At 42.2% G+C, this 27,277-nt stretch overlaps 1 long non-coding RNA gene across 2 annotated transcripts in view; it reads right to left on the bottom strand.

Moving 5' to 3' along the window:
* Positions 1 to 27,277, bottom strand: part of LOC105479394 (uncharacterized) — a 77,956-nt gene that overhangs the window by 15,134 nt on the left and 35,545 nt on the right. For both annotated transcript variants that reach the window (XR_011625396.1, XR_011625397.1), the window contains exons 5-6: positions 14,176 to 14,363; positions 13,833 to 13,945 (exon numbers count right to left, since the gene is read on the bottom strand). This is a non-coding gene — a long non-coding RNA (uncharacterized lncRNA). The remainder of the gene's footprint in view (positions 1 to 13,832; positions 13,946 to 14,175; positions 14,364 to 27,277) is intronic.

Below are 27,277 nucleotides of genomic sequence, written 5' to 3'. Positions count from 1 at the left end.
TTAACACTTCTCTAATACTTCTTCTCAGTTTGCAGAGGTCATCTGATGAATCCAGCTACTGGAAAGAAATTATTTAACCCATAGGCTTTGAAAACCAGCCAACGACATCATCTTATGTATTCATTTCTCTCTCTGGAAAAAATCCTGCCGGCAGTCTGAGGGTTAAGCAGTATTCCTGTCATGTTTGCCCTGAACTTGCCCAGTTAAATTGCAACAGCATGGGTCTCCGTAATTATCTAATTGTTAGTGTTGTGCCTTTACGTAATTTATGATGTAGCATTAAAGTCTGACCCTGGGTTTGAAATGAAGTGCAGTACTGCTGACATCCAAGCTCAAATTAGTAGGTAAGCACCCAATTAACGATTATGCTTCTGAGCTTTCATTTCCATCTGACCACACTGCTACGCTAATCAGTTTTCTAAGCCTTTCACCTTCCCCATAACTAACAAGCATTTCTTCTGCTTTTTATGTCTATAGATGCCCTACATCCTCATAAAAATCTCTCCAAGACTGCTGTCTTTAAGATTGCAGCCAAAAATGTCCACAAGTAAACTGGCCAGCTCTGATACTCTTTGTTGGCAAAACCAAAGGTCCCATTTCCCTCTTCTGAAAAGAGATAATTGCATCGGAATACTTGGATTCTGCTGACGGTTTTCATTGGCTTCTGGAATCATTTGAAGTGAAGGATGGATCCCTTTGGATGTTTAGACCATGGATTTGGTGAATCCTCTCAAACAAGGGACCTCACCAAAATCCTCACTATCTATCTGATCATTGGGGAAAGATGAGCAAAAGCAGCAGTAAGAGAGGAAACATCAGGCATTAGTCCCTTTACCAACTACACACTTCCTTCACTCTGCTCTCCCCAACAACTGAGCATAAAATATTAGGGTAATTTCAGAGACCTGAGATACCATTACACTGACCTCAGTACCTATACAAGGAAGACACTTAATATATATATACGTGTGTGTGTGTGTGTGTGTGTGTGTGTGTGTGTGTGTGAATGCTCAGATAAATACCTTGTCAGGGAAATGGCCCATTAATAACCACGTATGGGCGCAATTATTGCACTAGACTGTGTCTCACGTCTTCTCACCCATGACTCCTTTCTAGGGCACATAGCACTTGGGTTTCGATTCTCAGTTAGCTGAGCCACTCCTAGGCCCGTCTCCTAAAGCCAGATAAGAGCTGCATATTCATTTACAGCCCCCTGCCAAATACCCAAAATCGGAATTTGGAATCCCTATAACTACCTTTCCTAACCTATACACTAAAATATATCAATACAATTGCTTTCTACTCCAGCTTCACTAACTTTTGTCCCTGACACAGATATCTTCCTGTCCACATTGTGTCTGTTCTAATCAACATAACGCCATCAAGAACCTTATCTAACATCAGTGACCTTCAAGGCTTAGTACCAGAAGCTCATTTTTGTTTTTTATCCCCAATCAAACTTACTCATTACTATCACGCCAATATAAAAAATATCATTGTGAAAAAATGGATAAATACAGAGCTCTTCTGGTGAGAGTGGGGCTGAACCCCCCACCATGATGCTGCCGTCCGAAGACACCCTAAACACACACTTTTAAAACCACTGTTCTAAGAGAGGCCATGAAAGAGCAGGGATCAGATCAAAGTAAAGCTTTAATTTTATTTTTCAGTTGTCCAAAATGATTCCATACTCATTGAGTGCAAAGTTTGTTTTTGGTCATCTTTAGCAATGAGAAAGAGGAAAGCATCCTTATCTCCAGTTTGTGGGTGCTACAGGACACAGACCCGGCAGAGTTGAGAAGTTAGATTCCCTGACTCTTGTCCATTTCTCTTTCCAGTGACCCACACTGTCTCACTTTCAATGTCTCGTATCACATAGATATGCCTCCTAATCACTCACAGACACTTGTTAAGTACTTTTGGTGGTGATAGTGAGAATGACAGTAATAGTGAGACAATTGAGTTGAATGTGAACTGAAAAGAATATGCTAATAACACAATATTTGAGAAGTGCATTACAAAACTAGCTTATTGTGGAATAAGTAGTCTCAGTGTTGTGGACTTCTCATCTAACTTAGCTCTTCATTATGTAAATTAACAAGGAGAGGCGCTTATCAAGCCCAATTAGATAAGAGCGATGAGTCTACATTAGCATATCTTCATTTTTTATCCATATTTGATCAGAATTGTTGATGTCATGCAGATATTTGAAAGTGTAAAATAAGCATCTAAGTCAAGTTTCTTCCAAACTTAGTGGCCAAGGGATTAGATAACACACAATTCTGGAAAAGTAATTGCATGGTAGTGACAACTGTCTCTGGCTCTTGCTAAAACAAGATGGTAGCAACCTATACAAGGGAACCACAAAATCACTTATGAGATGGAGCAAAATTTCCCTCCATGGAGCCAGGAGTTAGCAGGAAGCCCCTGATAAAAGAGGAAGCGGGGAGCAGCTTTGGGTGCATTTCCCATGGAAATTTCCACTGGAAATTTCATCATCTCACTAGCTCTACTTGAGTTGCATACAGACACACTTCAGATTACTTAAAGAAAAATTTGTTTACCTTACATGCTCAATAAATATTTATGGAAGAAACAAGCAAACCAAAATTCCCTACGAGTCATTATTACGAAATCAAAAGCTTTTGAACTAGAAAGATTTGGATTCGGCCGGGCGCGGTGGCTCAAGCCTGTAATCCCAGCACTTTGGGAGGCCGAGACGGGCGGATCACGAGGTCAGGAGATCGAGACCATCCTGGCTAACACGGTGAAACCCCGTCTCTACTAAAAATACAAGAAAATTAGCCGGGCGAGGTGGCGGGCGCCTGTAGTCCCAGCTACTCGGGAGGCTGAGGCAGGAGAATGGCGTGAACCCGGGGAGGCGGAGCTTGCAGTGAGCCGAGATCGCGCCACTGCACTCCAGCCTGGGGCACAGAGCAAGACTCCGTCTCAAAAAAAAAAAAAAAAGATTTGGATTCAAATCTCAACTACTTGTATAACACCTGAACCTAAACAAGACATTTAACCTCTCCCAAAGTTTCCATATTCTCATCTGTGAGGTGGGAATAATGATGGACCCATTATTACAATGATGTGACAGACACATGGACCAATGCAAAAGAATAGAGAGCCTGGAAATAACTCCACATATTTACAGTCAATTGATTTTTGACCAAGGTGCCAAGAACACACAATTGAAAAAGGACAGTCTCTTCAATAAATGGTGTTGGGGAAACTGGATATCCTCAAGAATGAAATTAGACCCTTATACCACATACAAAATCAATTCAAAGTGAATCAATTCAAAGACTTAAATGTGGGACTCAAAACTGTAAAACAACTAGAAACACCATAGAAGGAAGCTCTATGGCATTTGTCTGAAAAATAATTTTTTGGATATGACCCCCAAAACACAGGTAACACAAGCAAAAATTGACAAATGGGATTACATCAAAATAAAAATCTTCTGCATAGCAAAGAAAACAATCAACAGAGTGAAGAGACGACCTACAGATGTGAGAAAATATTTGCAAACCATACATCTGACAAGCAGTTAATACCTAAACTATATAAAGAACTCAAACAATTCGAGTGCAAGACAACAAACAACCTTGATATAATTTGGATGTGTATTCCCTCCAAATCTCATGTTGAAATGTGACCTCCAATGTTGGTGGTGGGACCTGGTGAGAGGTATTGGGGTCCTGGGGGCAGATCCCTCATGAATGGCTGAGTGCCCCCCTTGCAATAATAAGGGAATTCTCACTCTGAGCACACACAAGATCTGGTTATTTAAAAGAGCCTAGGACCTCTGCCTCTCTCTCTTGCCTCCTTGTTTGCCATGGGACTGCCTGCTCTGCCTTGTCTTCCACCATGAGTAGAAGCTCCTTGAGGCTGCACCAGAAGCCAAGCAGATGACAGTGCCATACTTCCTGTGCAGCCTGCAGAACCATGAGCCAATTCAATCTCTTTTCTTTATAAATTACTCAGCCTGAAGTATTTATTTATAGCAAAGCAAAAACAGCCTAATACAAATCCATTTTTTAAGTGGCCAAAGGACCTGAACAGACGTTTCTCAATTGAGGACTTATAAATGGCCAATATATATATACGAAAAAAAGTTCAATGTCACTAATCATCAGAGACATGCAAATAAAAATCATCATGTGATATCATCTCATATCTCTCAGAATGGCTATGATCAAAAAGATGAAAGATAACAAGTGTTGGTGAAGATTGGAGAAAAGAGAAACCTTGCTCACTATTGGGAACGTACAGCCATTATGGAAGACAGTATGGAAGTTCCTCAAATTAAAAAATAGAATCACCATGGGACCTAGGAATCCTACTCCTGCAGGTGTATTCAAAGGAAATGAAATCTGTATGTCAAAAAAAAATCTGCACCCCGTATTCACTACAGTATGATTTATAAAAGCCAAGATCTGGAATCACTCTAAATGTCCATCAGTGGATGAATGAATAATGAAAATGTGGCATATAAACACAAGGGAGTAATATTCAACCTTTAAAAAAGAAGGAAATCCTGTTATTTGTAGCATGGATGAACCTTGAGGACATCAAAAGATACAAAATTTCAGTTAGGTAGGAGGAATAAATTCAAGAGATCTATTGTACAATATGGTGACTATGTGATAATATAATAAGAATATATTGTATTTCGAGAAAGATAACAGAGTAGATTTTAAATGTTGTCTCACAGAAATAAGTATGTGAGGTAATAGATGTTCATTAGCCCAATTGAGCCATTCCACAATGTATAGATACTTCAAAACATCATATTGTCCACAATAAATATATACGATTTTGTCAATTTTCAAAAATAAAATCAAAAAATACTTCACGCTTTGTGCTTATTGATTCCAATCTAGGAATTATAGCTAATTCTTAATAAAATTGTAAAAGTAACTTCTGTTTTCCTGGATAAGCAAAGGTGTTACTCCATTAACTCTTAATGGCAGAGGAGAAAAAAACAAAACTGAAACCCACCAAATGTCAACGTTATGGGATTAAAGAAGCTGTAATTGTGTTTGCTCCAAAGGATGTACGCCGAATGCAGTAACAGAAGAGACATAACAGGCAGATTGTATTCCATTTCTGTAGGGCAACTTTACTGGAATCTTTCCATTTCAGCAGCCTTCATCACTGTACAGGGGATAAACATAGCTCACCATACATAAACTCAGATTTTCCTAGAGCCTGAAACTAAAAGGAAGCCAGCACTTACGAAGACACAGACCCCCAACAGCAACTTTGCAGAAATGTCTCCAGGAGTCCATCCACCATATACCACCTGCAGGGTCATCAGTCGGGATTTTACCCAAGAAGCAGAACCACTATGAATGATTTGAGATAAGAGATGTGTTTCCCAGATTAGACCTGGAAACTGGGAAAGTCTATGCAAGGCCGCTGCCTCTGCACCAAGTGTTGTGCAGGTGGTCACTATTAGATCATCTGAATGAGCTGTCAGGAAGAAAAGCTGGATGTGAAGTCAGGGAGAGCAATGATGAACTGGACCCCACAGGCATAAACTAGAACTCACAAACACAACCTGGACCTTACATTTGTCTTTCACCCCTGTAACCTAAAATACATGATGACATGAAAGAGCTGACGTCCTCTGCCAGAGTTGCACACAGGAGAAAACCTGTGGAAGCCTGAGTTGCTGTGGGTGCAGGTGCTGTCATGCCAGGAAGGTGAGCCAGCACATCAATGACAATCTGCCTCGACTGCCACATTGCTTGGTATCCCACCTATTGAAACTGTAGGAACATAAACTTGGCTGCTGCTTTACTTTCAGGTTCTAAGTCTTGCACAAATTTCTCCCATGGCCAACCCTAACCTGAGACCAGATACTGCAGGGAATTCTGGGAAATGTAGTTCCAGCTTAGCTAAATATTCGCACATGGTGCAAAACCACCACAGAGTGCAAATAACAGAATTTAATGATGAAAATACCCTTCACTAGTATGCCGGCCAGCTGACACCTGGCAGGTTCCTTCATTTCTCTCCATCCATACTCCTCATGATTTCAAACAGCTGCTTATTTCAAATCCAACGTCCTTACTCCTGTCTTCTGTTGACCTGTGTTCAATTAACCTGCCAGCATATAAAAGCTGAATGTGGCCCTTATTTCTACGGTCACAAAGTTCACTTTGAACGAATGACCTCTGGTGATCATGGCAACTCTTCATCCCCCTTTTCCGGCTCACAAATTATCAAGGAAAGGACATCCTAATGGAGAGGGTAATTTAATCTGAATTGCTCTTTAATCCCTGGACATCTCTTGACTGCCTGGCTGTCAGAAGAAAGTGTGTTTTTTCAGCTGCGTGGTCTATTGGGCTTTCATTAATCTACCTTGTTTTAATATCCATTAGTGAGCATTAATCTAAAAGGATGGATTTGGGGCAGAGATCCCATTCCTCTTGTCTTCTGTAATTTTCTATCATCAGAGAAACTTTATGTTTTTTTCCACTATGAAGCTCCAAAGTGAATAAAATGAGCCAAAGGGTGTTTGAATGTCTGTCCACATTGGCAGATTGCTATTTGTGCCACTCCAGCTGGATCTGAAGTTTCTTCTTAAATTCTTCCTGCAAAGTGCACAGCACAAGTTCACCCTCTCCTCACACTAGGTTGTGAATCCCACCCTTCAACGTTAACCACCAGCATATTCCTTCTTGGGGATACATTCTCCTTCTCCATGTGTTCTTTTCGTTCCTACACTTTCCCCCAGCACAACAGGGCTGGTGTCTGGATAGGGCCATGGAATTCAGCCTGCAGAGGTTAAACGTTTGAGTCTAAGGTCATCCTGGAGTCACTGAACTTCAAAGTAACGATCCCAAAACAGAGTGATTCCAAGAAGGCAAAAAGACAAAAGCATTTCCCAGCATGTTTGACCACGCTTACTGCATGATTCATTTGCATTTCATCTGTGTCTTTTCCAGGACAATCTGGAGCCCTGCCCTCTCTGAAAAGATTGTGTTCTTGAGCCGTCCCTTTATGCCATTGATTCTGTCTTGGAGTCTCCATCTAAAAATGCGAGATGCTTTTTGGTTTTTTTCACTATGACAGAGTTCTCCATATTCATAGTCTCTTCAGAGAACATTCAAATTGGCCTTAAAGAGGCACAAACATAAGGCATTCTGAACCTCCCATCTAACCTCAAATTTACAGTTTCTAAATTTTCAAGAGAAACCAGAAATCTATAATTTTATGTGACATATTCCAAATCCAAAAATAAGTTTAAAATACATTAGACCCTGTGGTGTAAGTCAGAAAATATGTCTTCAGGCAGAAGCCAACCGCCAGGCTCCTCATCTAATGATGTCATGCCCGTTGCTCTGGCAGAAAGGTCGAGCTCCTACAAATGACTCATCATTGGCTGTACAAGTGCAGTCATCACTAGTTTCTTTAATCCACAATTTATTTCTATTAGAAGGCACTAGAGAGAGAGAAAAGCAGGTGAAAACCACAGTCACACTGAGTGAAATCCACACATATGCAGGTTTCTTTATGAGAAATGCCAGAGAAGTTCTCCAGGCCAGGATGAAATGACACTAGGTGAAAACACAGATCCACAAAGAAGAATGAAGAGCACAGAAATGGTAAGTGCAGAAAAGCACCAAAGACCACAGTTGTCTCTTATTAATTTCTTTAAAAGGCAACTGACCTTTTGAAGCCAATATATATGTGTATATGTTTAATATATGAAATATTAATTCAAACAATTTATCTTATGTATTTTTAAACATATTAATGTGTATTTAAAATACATGCTTATATTTAAATGTTATCTATTTATTTCTATGTTAGTACAGAATATAAACATAATGTATGTAGATGTAGAAAGATATGATAACAGTAGCACATATGGTGAGGGAGAAAGATAAATAAAGTGATACTTTGGGAGGCCAAGGTGGGCGGATCACAAGGTCAGGAGATCGAGACCATCCTGGCTAACATCGTGAAACTCTGTCTCTACTAAAAATACAAAAAGTAGCTGGGCACGGTGGCACATGCCTGTAATCCCACGTACTTAGGGGGCTGAGGCAGGAGAATCGCTTGAACCCAGGAGGCAGAGGCAGCCGAGATCATGCCATGGCACGCCAGCCTGGTGACAGAGCGAGACTCCATCTGAAAAAAAAAAAAAATCATACTATTTCAAGGCTCTTATATTTTAGATAAAGTGGTATAATAATAACACTAAATAGATTGTGATAAGCTAATGATGATCCCTATTATAGTCCCTAGAGCAACAACTAAAAAATAATAATAACAGGCATAGCTATAATCCAATACAGGAATTAAAATAAAATGCTAAGAAATCATTGATAACCTGAAGAAGGAGAAAAAGAAGGAACAAGGAATGAAAAACAGATGTAGGGCTGGGCACGGTGACTCACGCCTGTAATCCTAGCACTTTGGGAGGCCAAGGCGGGCAGATCACCTGAGGTTGGGAGTTTGAGACCAGCCTGACCAACATGGAGAAACCCTGTCTCTACTAAAAATACAAAGAAAGAAGGAAGGAAGGAAGGAAGGAAGGAAGGAAGGAAGGAAGGAAGGAAGGAAGGAAGGAAGGAAGGAAGGAAGGAAGGAAGGAAGGAAGGGAGGGAGGGAGGGAGGGGAAAGAAAGAAAGAAAGAAAGAAAGAAAGAAAGAAAGAAAGAAAGAAAGAAAGAAAGAAAGAAAGAAAGAAAGAAAGAAAGAAAGAAAGAAAGAAAGAAAGAAAGAAAGAGAAAGAAAGAAAGAAGGGAAAAGAAGAAAGAGAGAAAGAGAGGGGAAGGAAAGAATGAAGGAAGGAAGGGAGGAAGGAAGGAAGGAAGGAAGGAAGGAAGGAAGGAAGGAAGGAAGGAAGGAAGGAAGGAAGGAAAGAGAAAGACAGATGTACAAGTAAAAAGCAAAGAGTAAAATGCCAGACTAAATCCAACCATACAATAAAATTACATTAAATACATATAGACTAACAGTTCCTATTAAAAAGCAGAGATTGTCAAACTGGATTTAAAAAAATACATCAAGAGTCACCTATGCTAGCTTCAAGAGAAGAACTTTAAATATAAGATACAGATAGTTTGAAAGTAAGAAGATGTAAAAAAAATATCATGCAAACTTGGTAGAAGGAAGCAGGTATGACAATACTAGTATCAGATAAAATAAACTTCAAGATAAGTAGTGTTACCAAGAGGAACCTTTCATAATGATAAATGAGTCCATTCATTGGGAAGATATAATAATTCTAAATGAGCATGCACCTAATAATAGAGTCTCAAAACATATCAAGCAAAACCTGATAGAACTAAAGAAAGTCAGAAACACATCCGCAACCCTAGTTGGAGAGTGTAACAGCAAGGATATGATATTAGTCATGATTTTCCAGAGAAACAGAACTAATGTGAGAGAGAGAGAGAGAGAGAGAGAGAGAGAGAGAGAGAGAGATTCATTATGAGGATTGCCTCATGCAATTAAGGAGCCTGAGAAGTCCCATAATCTGCTGTCCGCAAGTTGGAGTCCCAGGAAAGCCAATGGTGTAACTCCAGTCCAAACTCAAAGTCCACCAGGAAATTAATGTTGTAAGTCCAAGAACCAGGATCAGCTATGTACACTGGAGGAGAAGACAGCTATCCTAGCTCAAACAGAAAGAGTGAATTCACCCTTCCTTTGCCTTTCTGTTCTATTCAGGCCCTCAATGGATTGAGTGGTGCTCACCTATCTTGGTGAGGATGAATCTTCTTTTCTCCCTCTACTGATTCAAATGCCATTATCTTTCAGAAACACCCTCACAGACACATCAGGCAATAATGTTTCACCAACTATCTGGTCACCCTTTAGCCCAGTCAAGTGGACATATAAAATTCACCATCACAGATATAGATTATCTGAATATAATCAGCACAGCATCATTTCATTCAGGAAGGACCTTCCAAACCTCATCAACAGTGGAGGTATAGGCTCTGAGCAGTCAGAGTGGACACTGGCTATAGTGCTGGAGGAAGGTTTCAGAATCCGTTGCTTTGCCAAGCATTATTGCTTTAGTGGCTGGACCATAAGGGAGGGACAAGATAGGCCAGGTGTGGGCAGCTTAGGGCAATGTGTATTTACAACAGATAAGAAAGTATTTCAATATTTTAATAATCAATATTATCCCACAGGTATAGCAGCAGAAAACTATCCCTGGCTCCATTAATAAGAAGAATGCCACAACCAGCTTTATCAAGAAGGTATCAGACAGAATATACCTTGAAAACAAGGTCTGGGATTGAGTTATCCATGTAGTTCTCACCAAGCTTAATACAGAATTTTCCCCATAATAGAAATATCATAAAAACTAGTTCAACGGAAGAAAGAATAAATAATTCCTTTATTTTCTCTTTGTTCAAGAAGCACCCTTCAGCAACATCTCCATCTACATTTAAAAAGATGACATCTTTGCACTTGAATTCTTTCATCACAATAGTTAAAGCCAAAACTAAGCCAAACATATTGGGATGCTGGCACCTTCTGTTGAAAAAGTTGTATATAAAATTCTGCTGAAAAGCAGCATATGTTTTTGATAACTGTAAAACACATTATATTTAAGAACCAGGAAGGAATGTAAATGCTGAATACTAATGCACTTAAAGCCTTATTCAAATTAAAAGTTGGTCTTTGGAGTGATTTAATTCATCCTCAAACATAGCAACCCCTTTCAGGGTCTCTTTTGCAAAGGCTACAAGGGTGAAAAGTCAGCTTTTCTCCTTAGTACCCCTGTATCCGTCTGGAGCCCAGAGGCAAGGCAAGAATGAAGATGTCAACATTTTGTTTTGAAAGTGGGGTGGATTAAAAAAGAAGTAAGGTCAAATGTAGGGCAATGCAAGGCAGTATATTACTGGCTGCCCACTGATTTCTTGAGAGCCACAGAGATACAGGCTGGTGCTCAGCCAATGTGCTCACTTAGCATGTGGGACCTCTCTGCCAGGGAAACAAGAAGCCACAGCTCAGGGCAGTCCGTGAATGCAGGAAGGGAGGGGGTCTGTATTGGCTTGGTTTCCTCCACGCTCCTGTCTCCTGTCTCCCATCAGTCAAGGTCTTCCAACTGTGCAACATTGCTGAGGTTCAGCATCTGACCCTCCAGTGGCCACTCTGGGATCCAGACTCCATACCTTCAGGTGGTGGTGGTGTTTCATCCAAAGCTGAGGATGGTGCCCGGCGCAGTGGCTCATGTCTGTAATCCCAGCACTTTGGGAGGCCTAGGCAGGCTGATCACCTGAGGTTGGGGGTTCGAGACCAGCCTGGCCAACATGATGAAACCCTGTCTCTACTACAAATACAAAAATCACCCAGGTGTGGTGGCACACATCTGTAATCCCAGCTACTCAGGAGGCTGAGGCATGAGAATCACTGGACTGGGAGGCAGAGGTTGCAGTGAGTTGAGATCACGCCACTGCACTCCAGCCTGAGCAACAGAGCAAGACTCCGTCTCAAAAAAAATCACAGCTGAGGATAGAGAGAGAGGTGACGGATGATACAGGAAGGAAACTTACAGAGATAGAGAAAGAAGGAAGCAGTCAAGGCAATCTGGGAACAGGCCCAGCTTCAGCCCCAGTACACCCCCGTGCCTGCTGGTCCTATGGTACAGGGAGATGCGGCACAGCCAGCAACCTCCAGCATCAAAGAGTTCTGCCACCCTGCAAACCTGGTCCATATAGCAAGGTATTGCAGGCTCTCACTCCCACTGTAACTTGCAGGCCAGCACGTGGGTAGGAGGAGGAAAAGGTAAAGGTTATAGGTCAGGATGGAGTATAGACAGAGGAAGAAGAAACGGGTACCTGAGAGAAATATTAGGTTGGTGCAAAAGTAATTGTGGTTTTTGCCATTACTTTTAATGGCAATAGCTTCCTGGAAAGAGCTCAAAACTTATAATGAGATAAATCCCATTTCCACAGCTCATTGGTTGTGCAACTTTGAGCAAGTCACTTAACTTCTCCAAGTTAAGCTTCCCCACCTTAAATGCGGATAATAACAATGGGTCTACAGAGATGTTATGCCAACATACCACTTGGCATAGCATGTGACTTAAGTCACTCAATCAAACTTTCAGTTCATGCATGCACCAGAGAATGATATCAAAATTCAGTGGGCCTCACATTGCCTCATAAGTAACTTTTGTTAGCAGATCATTGCCTAATCAACTGAAAGCGTGAAAGCAAAGTCACCACAGTCAAAAGATAGAGGCACCCCCTATAAACAACATAAAAGCATATACCTACAAGCATATATAGATATGTTCATAAATACCTTGGGTACAACTCGCTACCACATGTGATTTTCCCCTATAACACACATCAGCCTCTAAAGAGCTCAAAAATTCAGCTCAGGACAAGTAGCCTTCGTTTTTTTCCATTTCGCAAGGACAAAACTGACAGAAATGTAGGACCCGCATAGATATTTAAACAGCCTATGTGACGGGGAAAGCCTTCAGCTCAGCTATGAAGAATAGACTTTGCAACAACATCCACTACACAGATGAGCCCTTAAATTAGTACAGGAGCTTCGAGTCCTCAGACTCGGAGAAAAGACACGTCCAGGGCTCTGCCTCTGCCACCGGCCCGTGCTGCGGCAGCATCCATCACCGTAAGTACCATAAGAAACACCACCTCTGATACCTCTTCATCGGGCTGCCGGCAAATGAGGCACTAGATTAGACCTGACACGGGTATAACACAAGCTGAGGTTTGCTGGGTGTAATTAATTGGAACTTCGCCAGCTTGACAAATTGGGATGATGAATCTATCTTCTATGAATAGGGAAAAAATGCATAATCAGTCAAAGATTTAGTTAAGACAGCTTTTCTCTGACTCCCTGCCATAACCAAATCCATTAAGTCAAGGAAACATCACTTAAAAAAAGGCAATGTCCTTCATATGCTCAATTTATAACTTTTTGTTCTTGAATTTATGGGAGAAGTCAACTCAGATTTGCTTGACTGGAAAGGGAAAGAAGGTTTCTCTTGTGAGTTTAAAAAATAATCTGTCTCCCATGTCCTTTAGTTCACTTGGAGATATGTGTAAATAGACTTTGGGGGCATTTTATTATCAATTCTTTAAGGTATTTTAACACTGGTTGAACCAAACAGGCCACTTGGCCTCTGTGGAGATGGTTTTAAGCTCAAAGAAAAAAGAACACAAAAAGTTTCCCATTGATTTAGTCCAGCACTGCTTGTTTTCTAAAACATCATTTATAGACCGTAATAGATTCAGCAGAAGATGGGTAAGGACTGCTTTGTTTTCTAACTGGCAGGGAAACACAGTCTTAATTTATTCTACAATCAAGTTGGATCTACTTGTGAAGTGAGAAGTATCAATTACATGAATATCCAGATAATTTCACAAATGAAAAAAGCAAACAAGATTAATCAGCCCTCACATTAAAAAATCTTTTTGAATTATTGACCAGATTATTAAGAGTTATGCCCTGGGCACGAAGACATTGCATCCTAGAAGAAAGGAAGAATCACTTCACAAGTTTTCATTCATGACTTGCAGGTATTAATTAGTTCATAGTCCTTACAACTGTGGGATTTTTTTTAACTTATTTAATCTGTGCATCAATAACATTGCTTACCAATTCTGCTAAATAATAAGGCAGTTTTGTTTGGTTTATTGTGTGTTCTCATCCTTTGGAAAACAGAAGCTATCTGGAGCATTCATAACCAAATGCTTTGCAAGCATTGATGGCAATGACAGTGGTCTATGTTTCAATGTGCATGCGCTTCCTCTTCACTCAACTTTGCAAACTGCTAAAACAATGCTTAGATTAAAATTATGTACGTGATCTCACCTGTGGCCATATAGACAGTTGAACACAAACATCATATTCTGGCGAGATGGGCAGATCACTTCAGGTCAGGAGTTCGAGACCAGCATGGCCAATGTGGAGACACCCCGCCTCTACTAAAAATATAAAAATTAGCCCGTCATGATGCTGCATGCCTGTAGTACCAGCTACTCGGGAGGTTGAAGCAGGAGAATCCCTTGAACCTCGGAGGCAGAGGTTGCAGTGAGTCAAGATCTGTCAATGAACTTAGCCTGGACGACATAGTAAGACTCTGTCTCAAAAAAAAAAAAAAAAAAAAAAAAAAAAAAAAAACCTCATATTCTGGGCACCCACCAGTCCTCATCACCTGTCCCTGGTGTCTTGGAGCCCATTCACAGAAAAGTGTTCTGCAGTTGTCCAGTGAAGCATGGAGGAAAAGGAATCAACGGAAAGAATGGCCCAGGATGCACCTTAAGCAGAGAGGGGCCACAGGGCAGTTACAGAGAGTTTCTAAGTCTGTGGCTTTTTCCGCCTCTCTGCACCAATAGAAATGTCCTGTAAAAAAAAAAAAAAAAAAAAAAAATCTGTGAAATTTGTTAAATATCATTTTGGGAATTGTACTGCCATCTTGTAATTTGAATCACACCTTAACTTCAAGTGGCAAAATGCTTTTCCTTGATAGCCATAAAAACTTTTAATGTCCAATAAAACTTTAAAAGTAGAAAGGGGGAAAAAAGTGGAAGGTGCTTGATTTTCCTTTTGTGGGTGTTTTTTACAGTCTTTTTCAAAGGGCGTAGAGACAGTCACAGGCATACATGCTGCTTTATGGGGTGCAGGAGAGGAGCGGCCCCTACGGAGACCACTGAAGTTGCAATTAACAAAGGGTACCATGTTTCGCTGGAGGCACCAGAATTTATACTTATGAAGATGGTCGCTGAGCAAGCTAGGACCATTGTTAACCATAATTTTACTTCATCTCATTTTCAAAATCTCCAGTTTTTAAAAATGTAATAATGTTGCTGAAGGGTTGCAATCTTTTGATTCTTCAATTATCTTTCTCTGAAATTTTTGCCTACACTAGGTCCATCTCCTCAGCCATTACACAAGAGGAAAAACTTACCCTGGAATAGTGCTTTTCACTTCTAATCAACATATTATCATGCATTATCTCATATAATCCTTTCCATCACCATGTAGCAAGAACTGATTTTTTTAATGGGATCCAGAGAAGTTACAAGACACCCGGGCCATTATAGCTGTTGGTATGTAGCTGGGATCCAGAGCCAAGTTTTTCAGATTCCAAATGTCATGGCCTTTTCATTATACTATAATGTGCTGCCTTTTCATGATAATAATTTTACAGGTTTGCAGTTTTTTAGTTTAGTGATAAAATAACACAAATAGCTCTGTGTGCACCAGGTGCCGTGCTTGGCATTATCTTGGTTAATCCCCACAGCATCTCTGTCAAGCAGGTCTGATTACCTCCCATTACAGACGGGATATTCACACTGGGAGAGGGAAAGCAACACGGCAGGACCAAGACCAAGTCTACCCAAGGTCAGAGTCTAGCCTCTTGACCAGGAGGCTACCAGGTTCAGGTCAGAGGTGGCAACACATTTCCACAGCACATTCCCCATGATCTTTTTACTTCCTGTCTTTTTGTCAAAATCTACATATAAGCATCACTCTCTTGACTTTCCCCCAACCAGGGGCAAAACCTACCTGCTGACCAAGCGCCACATTCCTCAATCAGCTGCCCCAATCCATGATCCAAGAGGTGCTGCCCCTCAGCCCAGGTCTCCACACACTCGATGACTATTAACTGGGGGTTTTACTTGATGACCTATTAACTGAGTGTTTACTGTATGCAGGGCACACAGTCGGTCCTGGGAGTACCCACAGGCCCAATGCTGCCCTCAGTGGGCTTATAAAAAGTAAACACATCAACAATTAAATATCAAATTAAACCTATGATGAGTTCTATGAAAGAAAAGAGCAGGGTAAACCAATAGAAAAGATATGACAGCAGGCACAGTGTAATCCCAGCACTTTGGGAGGCCAAGGCAGTTGGATCACTTGAGGTCAGGAGTTCGAGGCCAGCCTGGCTAATATGATGAAACCCCATTTCTACTAAAAATACAAAAATTAGCCAGGCATGGTGGTGGGCGCCTGTAATTCCAGCTACTTGGGAGGCTGGGGCAGGAGAATCGCTTGAACCTGGGAGGTGGAGATTGCAGTGAGCTGAGATCATGCCACTGCACACCAGCCTGGGCATCGCAGTGAGATTCCATCAAAAGGAAAGAAAGAGAGAAAGAGAGAGAGGAAGGAAGGAAGGAAGGAAGGAAGGAAGGAAGGAAGGAAGGAAGGAAGGAAGGAAGGAAGGAAGGAAGGAAGGAAGGAGGGAGGGAGGGAGGGAGGGAGGGAGGGAGGGAGGGAGGGAGGGAGGGAGAGGGAAAGGAAAGAAGGAAGGAAGGAAAGAAGGAAGAGAAGAAAGAAAGAAAGAAAGAAAGAAGAAAGAAGAAAGAAAGAAAGAAAGAAAGAAAGAAAGAAAGAAAGAAAGAAAGAAAGAAAGAAAGAAAAAAGAAAGAAGAGAAGAAAGAAAGAAGAAGAGAAGAGAAAGAAGAGAAGAGAAGAAAGAAAGAAAGAAAGAAAGAAAGAAAGAAGAGAAGAAAGAAAGAAGAAAGAAAGAAAGAAAGAAAGAAAGAAAGAAAGAAAGAAAGAAAGAAAGAAAGAAAGAAAGAAAGAAAGAAAGAAAGAAAGAAGAAGAAGAAGAAGAAGAAGAAGGAAGGAAGGGGAAGGAAGGAAGGAAGGAAGGAAGGAAGGAAGGAAGGAAGGAAGGAAGGAGGAAGGAAGGAAGAAGGGAAGGAAGGAAGGAAGAAAGAAAGAAAGAAGGGAGGGGAAGGAAGGAAGGAAGGAAGGAAGGAAGGAAGGAAGTAAGGAAGGAAGGAAAGAAGGAAGGAAGGAAGGAAGGAAGGGTCATGGGTAGGGAAACCTGGTCCCAAGACCAGGTCCCAAGACCAGCTGGAAGACCAAGTCCCAAGACCAGCCCTCTTAGGAGAAGTTCCTGTTGTCCACGCCCTGGGCCAGGCTGAGAGAAGGAGACCATCTCTTGGAAGACTGTGTTCCACCTACTACAACACTACAAGAAAGTCTGTCTCCCCATGGCCACATGTGTCTGATTTCGAACGTGAGCCCTGCTAGGCTGACTCTACATCTGGCCTGCCCATGACATGATGCCTGTCCCAGGCTGGAGTTGACTGTCTCCTATCAGAGTCACAGCCACCCCACGTCTCAAACGGTGGCCTCCTGTGGCTCTCATACCCCGGCTGGATATCAATCTCCCATCAGCAGCCTACCCCTGTCTCCTCCCTGTGTCCTTCACACCCCACCCCAGGGAAGGCTCGCTGCTCTCCCGAAGGGTGACAACACTATTCTGCTCCCCTCAACAGATAAAATGCCATTGACTTGGAGATGGAGCATTTGGCTTTCAGGTATGGATCATGAAAGGGCCACGAGGCTGACAGCATGCTCCTAGGTCAGGAAGACCTCAGGCCACATTGTCTGTGCAGGGAAGGGTGGCTTTGGAACTATTTCTTTTTTTTTTTTAATCTCCCACCCAGCTTCCCTAATTTGTCACTGAAAGGCAAATGTAACTATATCCAGAACTAGATGTCCTAGCCAGGCAGCAGGAAGCCAATGGGGAGGGCAGGCATCCTGACTGACCCTCTAGAGTGGAACATACACTGGGGACTCAGGCAGGGCACCAGAGGGAATCCAGAAGCCCCAGACATGCCAGGTCTGTTATGGCATGGCTGACAGGCAACTTTGCCCCTGGATTTCCAATCCCACAGAAACACAGGGAAGACACTAGACACAGCAGCAGGCCAGGAGGCACTGGTGGCCATAAGATTTGCCCTCAGCCTGGAGAGGCCCAGGCCAGGGGATGGTGCAAAACAAAGCAGATCACAGTCCCTGAGAGAGAGCAGAGGGAGACATCCTGGTGTGACCTGAAGGCCATCAAGAGCGGGTGCTTGGTGCCCTTTTGGAAGCTGTGACATGGGTGGACCAGCCTAGGACTGGACTTCCGAAAATGATTAACCTTCAGGACTGCCTGTCCAACTGAAACTGCAGGGTGGACATACAGGGTATTCGCTGTGAGGAGCCTGAGAGAAGGGGCCACCATCTCCGTCCCAATTGCAATTCTCCTGAGGACAGAAGTATTCAAACAAGGGAGACTTCTTGAGGCGAGGAGGGGTGGAGAGGAGACAGATTGCAGGGGTCTCTTCCTGGACCCCATCATATCACGAAGAGACGTGTAACTGAATATGAAGTTCTTGGACTGGGACATGAGAAAGATGTGGGTGTGAATCCCGGTTCACCCACTTACTGGCTATGTGCGCTAGGAATCTCTGAGCCTTCCCACTCAGGCCACCTTTGGGGCCCTCGGTCCTGGCAGCCTCTGGGTTATATCATCCTGCCTACACCCTTCTCTAGCATTGAACCCAGGCTGGCCCCTGACTGAATCTAGGCTGATGGGACCTGGGAATTTGGAACTGAGACTTCAGTCCATTAGCTGTGAGTGAATGAGCTTCTAGGTAATGTAGACAGGTTGCTATGGCCACCACTGGTTGGCAGCCTTGAGGGACTGTGTGCAAGCAGTTGAATGAGAACATGTGCAGCAGGGAGCAAAGGGAGAGGAATTGCTTTTTCTAGGTCCAGTCCCTATGGGGCTGTAATTAAGTTCTAAGGGTTTTGTTTATATCTTATAAATTTTGTTTTTCATCAGCGCCTCTTTGATTGAGTTTCTGATGCTTGCCAATATGTTGCTCTGGTTGAGATTCTCAACAAAGAGTAACCATAACAATGATGACTCCAAGATGACTCCAATGACAATGACAATGACTTCTGTGACATCAAATGGTCTTGTGTAAGATCATCACTACCCCCAGATAAAGCTACTGATAAATCACTGACCTAATCAGGATATCACTACAACAATAAGATAAACGCTAGACCTTGCTACTCAAGATGTGGTCCTCAGACCAGCAATATCAGCAGCACTTGTTACAAATGAAGAATTTCAAACCCCATCCTCTACTTAGTTCATCAATATCTGCATTTTTACAAGATCTCCAGGTGATTCATATGCACATTAAGTTCAAGAAGCACTACTCTGGTAACAACATCTACCTGGCAAACAAAGGTGCCCATTAGTCTTCCTCCTGTCCACCAAGACTGGCTCAGCAGGTGTGGTTGGCTGAGCAGGTCTCCCGTTCATCCCTCACAGCTCCGTGGATACCCTCCTAAATCTGAATGCTCATTTAAGGGGACAGCCTCCCTGCTGAATGTGGACCAGTCTTTTGTCAGGAACAAAGCTGTCGTTCATTGGCTCAAGTGCCATTCACTGGCTCCTTGGTCACGGATGAGTTGAATTTATAGAATTTAATGTCTATTTAATGGAATTTAATGTCCATTAATTTATAGAATTTAATGTCTATTTTTCAGATTATGAACCCTCAAAAGAATCTGTCCAGTACACCAAATAAAAATGTCTATTAGGCCAGGTGCAGTGGCTCACACCTGTAATCCCAGAACTTTGGGAGGCCGAGGTGGGTGGATCACCTGAGGTCAGGAGTTCGGGGCCAGCCTGGCCAAAATGGTGAAACCCCGTTTCTACTAAAAATACAAAAAAAATTAGCCGGGCTTGGTGGCAGGTGCCTGTAATCCCAGCTACTCGGGAGGTTTAGGCAGGAAAATCGCTTGCACCCAGGAGGCAGATGTTGCAGTGAGCTGAGATCACGCCATTGCACTTCAGCCTGGGCAACATGAGTGAAACCCTGTCTCAAAAAAAAAAAAAAAAAAAAAAGAGAGGTTTATTAAATATTTGCTGCAGGTTTTTTCAGCCCCACCATCTAAAAGGCTCTTGGAGGCAACGTCCAAAACACGAGGAAAACTAAATTGAAATCATGCAGCTTTCATCTTCCAACAACCTTATTTTCAGTAAAATAAGGGCAACCACTGACTCTGGGACTTTAATGACATGATAAAAAAATTAAAATGATGGATTTCAAAGTCAGAATGAGCATGTATATGCTTACTTATTTACTTACTCATTCATTTGTCCATTCACTGGTTCATTCACTTTTGCCACTCATCCAATTCTGACAGAATGCAGAAAGGTGGGAGGCTTTGAATCTTCCTGCATGCATGAGGAGACAGGAATGGCCAAAGAGGTAACATTCTGGATCCGTGATGATTCATGGATCAACTTGCTAGGCTTCTTTTCAAGGGTTTAACTGATTTGAGGTGGATTAGAAAGTGAGAAATGAATTAAAGAGAAGAGGGTAGGTGTTATGGTCAATCCAACGTGGCTGCCAGTTCACACCAGCTTGCATGATCCACATGTCTGTCACAACCTGAATTATGCCATCTGTAAACGAGGAGCAGCACCCACCTGGTGGGCTCATTCTACAGACTGGAGAACATGCCAAGCGTAGTCATTATTATCCCACAGAAGAAGACCTCTCATGACTGTTAGTACCCACCAGGAGGCTCCGAAAGATGGACCAGGCACCCCACACTTGGCACTTTCGAGGGAAACTAGATTGCAGGTCAGGGACTAGACACCCACATGAGACAGTGTCACTCTGCTCTCCACAGACAGCTTCAGGGAACAGTGAGGTATTCGCTGGGAAAAGGCATAGAATGGTGACATGGTTAAGATCTCAGACTCTTGGATTTGAATTCTGGCCCCATTATGGTATTAACTGGAATGCGATATTTAGCTTCCTTAAGACTCCATTCCTCATAAGAAAAATTAAGAGGACAATGCTACTCGTTCTCCAGAGCTGCTGTGAGGATTAAATGAGGTGACGATTGTGGACGTCTCACCACAGCGCCTGAACAGCTTCCGCACCACATAGTGAGAAGGACTGTTGTTCCCTGTGGGACCAAACAGACGTGTTCAGATCCCAGTTACACACTAGCACCGTGACCATGAGCAAGTCCACTGACCAATAAGCTGCCTTATTTTGGAAAGGATTCAAAGCAGCTTGTGACGTTACCTCGGTTTTCTCAACAATAAAATGGGACTGTTTTGAACCTTAGACAAGAAGACATGCAGGAAAATCATTACTGATATTTTTCCTTTGCTCACCAATCCATGCCCTTTTCGGCTCTGTTGCCCAAGGAACCTCACAAGCCACAGCCAGCTCCTTGGTTGGCTTTCGTTCAGTGGGAGGCTGGCAGGAAATGGAGAATGGTAAGAGAGAAAGGCGGGGCGTTTCTTCTTTCTCTTGCCCTCCTTGCTTCATTCAGCACAGCATGCCTAGCACTGGCAGCATCCTCCCTGGATAGAGCATTGTCAAATCCCCCACCCCTAGTCAGCGTTCCGGCTCCACAAGGCTCTAATAGCTAAGATTTGCTTTTAAGATGTTGACCTCCCAATGGTCACAGTGTGGCTTTTTACTTCCATTTAATTTATCTAGGTTGAGAATGAGTTTCGTGTTTCAAAATGTTAGTTTGGAGGGAAATGCTAATGGAATTATTTTATAGAAAGACAATGACCCATATATAAGGAATGTTTGTTTAATTACTAATTCAGTCATTGACTCAATTTAGGAAAATGAAGGCTTTTGGAGCCTCTGGTCCTTCTTTTTTCTTTACCTCTTGTTTAGAGATGAAAGTATGTTACGCCATTGTCTGTCTCAGCCCCAAATGGCAATAGCTTCCCATTGTTGCTGGTCTCAGGATGCCTCAACATTCCTTGTCTGGTCCCTTAACACCCTCATTCCTCTGCAGGTAGTTCTTTCTTGGCAGTCTCTTCATGGAAACATCTAACCCAATCCTGTTTCCTGCCAGGATGCTGTGTGTTTCAAAACACAGGGCACAAAAGTGATGATCAGTGATGCCCGCTATCTAGACAACTGCCCCGTCTTTGGAACTACTCTTCAACTCCTTTGAAAGGGACCAGCATACAAATCGAAAGGAAAAAAAATATGTAGTGGGCTTCATACAGCCACTAAAAAAAAAAATATTTAGTGGTTGTACAGAGCCCACTAAATATTTTCTGGAGAATATGAGCTTAGAGGAACAGAGACTGAGTGGATGAGTGAAGGTAGGGGTCCAACTTTGATAGGACACAGGAAGATAATTTGAGAGCAGTCCTACCATGTTGGTCAGTATTAGTAGCTCATATGCTTGGTGCTGCCCTGAATGGGGACTCCTCCAGCTGGTTCCCAGAAACAAGTCATGGGTAACACAGGACAAAGAGGGACAAGGACAGAGGCTGCCACCAGGAAGACCACATTGTCAGCGATGTGGCAGTGAGATGAAGTAATGGCACACTGTATTCAAAAGAGCTGAATTATAGTCCTGATGCCAGGACGATTTATCCATTTCATTTTGGACCAGCCATGGAGCCTTGGATTCTTTATCTGTAAGATAAAGGGGTTATTTTATAGATTCATCTCAAGGTACTGTTCATCTCCAGTGTTACCTTTTTTTAGGAGTTAGATTTCCCCCAGTCTTCCAGCTAGTTGAGACTTAACCTCTGTGATGCACCAAATGCCCTCTTTTCATTTGCTTCCTGTTTCCATGTCTACCCCCAGAAAATCCTTCTTTTAAAAGGTAGTTTGGGGCTTGTGGCTCACACCTGTAATCTCAGCACTTTGGGAGGCTGAGGTGGACAGATCGCCTGAGCTCAGGAGTTCGAGACCACCCTGGGCAACATGATGAAACCCCGTCTCTACTAAAATACAAAAAATCAGCCGGGCACTTGTAAACCCAGCTACTCGGCTGGCTGAGGCACAAAAGTGGCTTGAGCCCAGGAGGCGGAGGTTGCAGTGAGCCAAGATTGCACCACTGCACTCCAGCCTGTCACAGAAGGAGATTCCATCTCAAAAAAAAAAAAAAAAAAAGGTGGTTTGGGGTTTAAAGTTGTTAACCTAATGCTGTGTCAGATGAAAGGATTTCTGCTAATGAACGTAATCAGAATAAAATTTGCTTTTAATGTGTTTACCTCCCAATGGTCACATTTTGGCTTTTTACCTCAATTTTATTTGTCTAGATTGAGAGTGAGTTTCACGTTTCAAAATGATGGTTTGGGGGAAAATATTGATAGAATGCTTTTATTCAGAGACAATGACCCATGTATAAGAAAAGTCTGTTTAATCACTAGTTCGGTCATTGACTCAATTTGGGAAAATGAAGCCTTTTGGGGCCTCGGGTCCTTCTTTTGTCATTACCATTTGTTTAAAGATGGCCTTAAATGTCTCAATGAAAATGCATCACAGAAATGTGAAATATGGCTTTGAATTTTCATTTGCATCTGCTTAATTCCTGAGTGGTCTAGAAGGTGCTGTGCACTGTTAGACATATCCACAATTAGAACAGAAGATTGTGGTTCTTTCTTAGAGGTATGATATTTATTTTATAAAAAATAATGTGTTAGTGTCAAATACTTGCTATGTATATACTGGGTTCCAATTTAAATTTGCAACTTATATGACTATTGGGTTATCATCAGAAGTGCCAAAAATATTTTCTTGGTTAAAAAAAATTGTAAAATATAATCGTACCTCTAGTTTGCAAAATAAACTTCAGAGAGAAACCATAGTTGGTGTAACCACAGGGCTCTATTGCAAGTGAAAAGAAAATAATCTGTGGCTCAATTTTGAAAATGAACAATCTCATAAATAAATCAAATTTTAAAGATGAATACTACCGCTACTGCCATTTAAATTTGAAACAAGGTGTCCTATAGGTAAGAATTCTTTTGGCTCAAATTTCTTTGTTTTCCCCTGTAAAATCTAAAAGCTGTTGGAAAATTATATGGCAATACAAATTATACACTAAGAAAGGTAACAATGGACTTGGCTCAGAAATCAGACTTCTGGGACCATAATTTAAAGAAATAACCGAAGAAACAAGATTCACGGAGATAAACATATTCATTTTCACATTATTAGATGGAAAAAAGGAAGACAATTTATAAGTCACCTAAAAATAATAAATTTTATAAGTAAAATATGGGGCAAAATTCTCAACAAAACAGCCCACAGCCATCAACGTGTAACAACATGGAAAATCTTTGGTGTGCAAAGTTCACCAAAGAAAGCAGAATACAAAATTATGTTCACTGTGACTGTGCAAATTATGATCAGAGCTTATGAAAGAACATGTAAAAATGAAACTACTGTATTATATTGATGCGATTGGAAGTAATATATTTAAAAAGAAAACCCTATATTATTACTATAAATTTTAGCCTTATAATTTGACACAGAAGTCTGAATCTAGAAGAAAACATTTTGTGATTCTCTGAGAAAGCTCTGTGAAGTTGGAAGAGAAATAAATAAATATTTATTTCTGTTTTAGTTGAGGATTATTGGTCACCAGCAACAGAACCCCACTCTACTCAGCTTCAGTGAAATAGAATTTATTGTAAAGATATCATATGAATTCAGCAAGAGAAGCTTCCTGTGTGCGGCACAGGGTTGGGGCCACAGCTGGAGAGGCAGGCACTGGCCCATCATGATCTCACCAGCCCCAACACCAAATGAACAAACTATGACAATTTTAAATAAAGACCAGGTGCAACTCGGCCCTTGTAGGACCCTGAGAGTGACAGCCTCACTCTCCTCACCCTAATCATGGCCCGTGGATTCTGTATTTAAAATTTTGACATTTTGTTCATCATGGATTTTTTGCAATAACTTTTTTTTTTTTTTTTTTTTTTTTTGAGACAGAGTCTTGCTCTGTCGCCAGGCTGGAGTGCGGTGGTGCAATCTGGCTCACTGAAACCTCCGCCTCCCAGGTTCAAGTGATTCTCCTGGTTCAAGCAACTCTCCTGCCTCAGCCTCCCAAGTAGCGGGGACTACAAGCACGTGCCACTACTCCCAGCTAATTTTTGTATTTTTAGTAGAGATGAGGTTCCATTTCACCATGTTGGCCAGGATGGTCTTGATTTCTTGACCTCATGATCCACCCACTTCAGCCTCCCAAAGTGCTGGGATTACAGGCATGAGCTACTGCGCCTGGCCTAATTTTTATTTCTTAAAATACCTTAATAAAATATTATTTACCTCAATCATTGAGGTGTTCATTTCTACTCCCTCTTAACTTTTGTGCCTCACTCACCTCCCTGTCATTCCTGCCTTGCCTACAATGGTGGCAGAAATGGCTCCATCCCTTGATCAGGGTACTGTTTCCCAATAGGCTCTGTTGAAGTCTTAGTCTCTTGTCTGGTGAGCACAGGCAAACCCACTGGTAGGCATTCTCATGCCAGAGTGGTTGTGGTCATCAGATGAGCTGAGAGTGAGAAACAAGGCATAATACTTTTGATAAGGGAGAGGACAGAGGTTGCAAAAGCTCTGGGCCCTGGAGGGAGAGAATGGGCCAGGGCATATGTACATCACTTTTAAAGCCTTTGGAAGGAAATGTCAAGTCCCCGCTCTGCTTCTGCCTTCCTTTGTACCAGCTCCCTGTTAGAGTGAAAATGATTTATCAGCAATAGGCATGCCTTTGATAGAGATGGATTGTCCCTGGAAGCAGTAGTCCACCACAGAGACCATTGGTGGTGCGTTGCAGCATTGCCTTGACTGCACCATTGGCCATGCTGGCACTGTGTTATGGCTCTTTGCTCCCAGAGCTCAGACAAGCCCTGCCTCCTGACTTAACTCTCACTCACAATCCCCATGTGAGTCACGGATGCCCTGATGCACGTTGTCAAGGCATGTGCATGTCAGGAGGAAAGATAATGGATGATGCTGACTTGATTTTATTCAAAATATGCTGCCCACTAAAGATAAGTGTCACTTGTGCCTCAAGCCATCTGAAGCGCATTTGTTTTCCTGTTAATGGAAGTATATTTGTCATTCTCTCCCTTTTTCCATCTGCCCTTTCAAGTCTACTCCTCCATTCTTCTCCACCTATACCTTTCCTCGCCTCCAACCCCCATGCTAACCCCAATATTTCTTTCTAAAATATGGCTGAACAGCTAAGGGAGTTTTCATCTTTAGAATGCTCTTGTCACAAATAGGCATGAAGAAGAATCCCTGTAATGTGAGAAGCCCAACTTTTCCCTGCAACATGAACCACTCCACACTGACCCCAAGGAGATTCATTTGCCTTTTCTCTGTGCACATTTCTGAGTCTTCCTCCTGGGTTATTGGGTTAATCACATCTCCTTCTTTCTCTAGGAAGGAACTGAGGCGGCTCTTACATTTCACGTATCACCTGATGGCAGATGGGAACACTAAGTCACTGATAGGTCAGTCCTTCCTAGCATGAGATGCCAAGAAAAGAAAGCACCTGTGTTTAATTACCAAGCCCATGGAGAGTTTTGAGAGTGCCCTGTCTCAGTGCCATCTTCTGACGGTCTCCTTTATTTGGTGGTTTGATTAACATATCTGTCAAATACATTTTTTAAACCAGTCATCGCAGTCCCGGATGCTCTTGGCTATTCTTTTGAAGCATAAACTCTGCAGCCAAGACAATAGCATTCACCTTCCAATTTGTATTCTATATTTCATCTGCAAATAATTTGCCTTTGAAGAAAGTAACTGAGAAGTTCAACATTTCTGATTCATCTGTTATTCGCAGACTTTGGAGAGTCCCGGTAGAATGATTCTACAAATCCTCCCAAACCCTCCCTCTTACACACGCACAACTGAACACAGTGCCTAGTTTACAAGATAATTCCAGAACTTGTAAAAGAACTAGAGAAACAAAAACAAAGACTACAACCACAGAAGGTTTCCAACCTCAATTCGTCTCCTTCGTAATGGGGTAAAGTCAGACACATCGAAATGTTAAAGATGGCTCAAGCCTGTAATCCCAGCACTTTGGGAGGCCGAGACGGGCGGATCACGAGGTCAGGAGTTCGAGACCATCCTGGCTAACACGGTGAAACCCCGTCTCTACTAAAAAATACAAAAAACTAGCCGGGCGAGGTGGCGGGCACCTGTAGTCCCGGCTACTCGGGAGGCTGAGGCAGGAGAATGGCGTAAAAACCCGGGAGGCAGAGCTTGCAGTGAGCTGAGATCCGGCCACTGCACTCCAGCCTGGGCGACACAGCGAGACTCCGTCTCAAAAAAAAAAAAAAAAAAGAAATGTTAAAGAAAGGATATATCACTGTATCTAGTGATTTTTCTGGGTTTAAGCCCACTATGTTTTACTTCAGTATACAATGGCTGTATTTCTTTCCTGATAGAAACCCTATAAACATACTTCTCTTGAACAAACGCTAGAGGTGATAGCATGCTGGCTAAGTGACACATCAGGCCCACCCATAAGAAATAATGGCAGGAGTTGAAACAAAAGTCCCTCCCAAATGCCTCCTCCCCGCCTCATTTCCATCTACCTTTACGCAGCCTCCAAGACTGGAAGACTGACCTTCTAAGCACTTCCAGCACTATTCCGGGAGACATTGTGTGCTTAGAATATAACATGTGTTTCATTCAATGCAG

The sequence above is a fragment of the Macaca nemestrina genome, chromosome 7 (assembly GCF_043159975.1).
Source record: "Macaca nemestrina isolate mMacNem1 chromosome 7, mMacNem.hap1, whole genome shotgun sequence".
NCBI classification, from domain to species: Eukaryota; Metazoa; Chordata; class Mammalia; order Primates; family Cercopithecidae; genus Macaca; species Macaca nemestrina.
This window is presented reverse-complemented; position numbering and strand designations above follow the sequence as displayed.